General features: G+C 43.3%; 1 pseudogene; it reads right to left on the bottom strand.

The window, feature by feature from the left end:
- Window positions 1-238: 238 nt before the first annotated feature.
- On the bottom strand, window positions 239-1171 carry LOC104677579 (annotated as a pseudogene).
- Window positions 1172-2540: the final 1369 nt, after the last annotated feature.

Genomic DNA, 2540 nt, shown 5'->3' with positions numbered 1-2540 from the left:
GAATTAAAAATCATGTGTCAGTGAAGGGAGATAAAAAAATTTTAAAAAGGAAATAAAAGTGATGGTAGATAGAGTCTTTTGTATACTAATTTTTTGTGCCTTTACCTGCAAAATAAAATGTCAGTAACTCTCAAACTGGTCCAATATCTTTCCTCTTCGTTTTATTTTTTATTTTTCGTAAACGAATGTTTTATTCATTTTAAATAAGTTTTAAACTACTTTTGTTTTGGGGGGACTTTTAAAATGAAAACTGATTTAGGTCCACTCCAATGTCCACTGATTTATTTTTATGAAATTTGTATGGGCTGGGCGCAGTAGCTCATGCCTGTAATCCCAGCACTTTGGGAGGCCGAGACGGGTAGATTACGAGGTCAGGAGTTCGAGACCAGCCTTGCCAAGATAGTGAAACCCCGTCCCTACTACAAATACAAAAATTAGCCCGGTGCGGTAGTGGGCGCTTGTAATCCCAGCTACTTGGGAGGCTGAGTCAGAAGAATCGCTTGAACCCGGGAGGCAGAGGTTGCAGTGAGCCAAGATCATGCCACTGCACTGCAGCCTGGCAATAGAGTGAGACTCCATCTCAAAAAAAAAAAAAAAAAAAAGAAGAAGAAACTTGTATGATGCTGACAGGTCATCCTGAAGCTCTGAAATCGTATCTATCTTGATTTCCCATTCTGCAGCTTTCTTTTCAACATGTTCTCTGAGGATTTGTATAAAGAATATACTGCTGTTCTTGCCATTTCCAAAGCAGTCTTTAGAAAAGCCATATCTATCCCTTTATTATTTTTGGTCCAAGGAGGATTCATAATTACTGTATCAAATGACTTGACATCCTGTTAGGTAACAGGCACACATCACATTGAACCATGTCAATATTTGTTAACTCAAACTCTTCCACATTCCTGTTAAATATTTCCAATACATCTTCATCTCTGTCAAATCCAACACACAACCTTGCTCCTAACACTGCAGTTCCGATGCTAAGCATTCCACAACTACAGCCTAGATCTGCAAAAACTTCATTTTCATCATAAGGGTTATGGATTGCGTAGAGCATACATGCTGCAATGTGAAGCTTGGTGGGATACTGTTTTAGAAGTAGCTTGGCCTTTTCGAATCTATCCACTTATTGCAGGCAATTCTCTAGTTCCTTAAGCCTTAATTCCTTCATTCTTTTTTTTTAAAATATGGACTCTCAGGGTTTGAAGGCACAGAATCTCAGGAGGCAACTGGCACCTTGGCCGGGGCCAGAAGACCTCTTCATTTAATTAATGGTTGAAATCTAAAAATATAAAAATCTGGAGACCAGCCACTGTACCAGATGCTCCTAAGCCCTTTCCAGCTCTAGAGTTCTATGGCTCTGGGGGCTCCTAAACCCACCCTAGGAGGAAAGGAAACCAGTTTAAGGAGTGCCTATTTCCAGCACCAGAGAATGCAGGGCCCATCACATGTGATCCTCCCCACGACAATCCTAGGAGAGTGGCTGTTATCAACCCCCTTTTACGGCCAGAGAAACTGAAGGGAAAAAGGCAAAGTTAATTTGTGTAAGTTCACATAAGAGCTAACAACAGGCCGGATGTGGTAATCACGACTGTAATCCCAGCTTTTGGGAGGCCGAGGCAGGCAGATCATGAGGTCAGGAGATCGAGACCATCCTAGCTAATATCGTGAAACCCCGCCTCTACTAAAAATACAAAAAAGTAGCTGGGCGTGGTGGCATGTGCCTGTAGTCCCAGCTACTCGAGAGGCTGAGGCAGGAGAATTGCTTGAACCTAGGAGGTGGAGGTTGCAGTGAGTCGAGATCACCACTGCACTCCAGCCTGGGTGACACAGCGAGACTCCGTCTCAAAAGAAAAAGAAAAGGTAACAATTCCCCCCCAGGTCTAATACCTGGTAGATCATTCCATAGTGCACAGCCGTCATTGATGCAGACCGCCAGGGCTTCTGACTCCATTGTGTCTGTGTCTGTGATGGACAGGGCTGTGTGGCCTGGGCCTGTCAGTCTGACCCCCCTCCTCATTTCTGTCATCAGCCAGTGCAGTGAACAAAGCTGCTTAGGGCTGGACCAGAGATGAATGGGTGGCCTCCGATCTGCAGCAGAGTGGGGACAGTGCAGGGGGCCTCTGATCATAGAGAATGAAACAGGACAAGGCTGTATGTGAAAATGCCTTTGTAAAGCATACAAACGCTATGTGACTTTGAGATGTGCTACCCTAAACAAGTCTTCATCAGTAGCTAAAGTTAGCTCTGTCTGGCAAGTATTTGGATGGGAGGCTGTTCAGGAGTACAGTGGATAAGGCAAAAATGTATTCATATATAGGTGTGATTAAGTCATTATTATGATGAAATGCCAGTAGTGGGCCCTTAGATCCCATGATAAGTGTTGATGAAGGTAAAAGCAGTTGTTTCAGGATAAGGCATTTTCCTCCATACCTTTCCAATCATGTTGGGTGGTCATCTACTAAGCACATCCTGGTCCAGTTGGAATCCAACTGAATCTAGGAAACGAATGAACAAAATCCTGCAAAGAAAAACGTATT

This window comes from Rhinopithecus roxellana, chromosome 5, assembly GCF_007565055.1.
Source record: "Rhinopithecus roxellana isolate Shanxi Qingling chromosome 5, ASM756505v1, whole genome shotgun sequence".
In the NCBI taxonomy this organism is placed as follows: Eukaryota; Metazoa; Chordata; class Mammalia; order Primates; family Cercopithecidae; genus Rhinopithecus; species Rhinopithecus roxellana.
The sequence above is the reverse complement of the archived record's forward strand: the minus strand, read 5'-3'. Positions and strand labels throughout refer to the sequence as shown.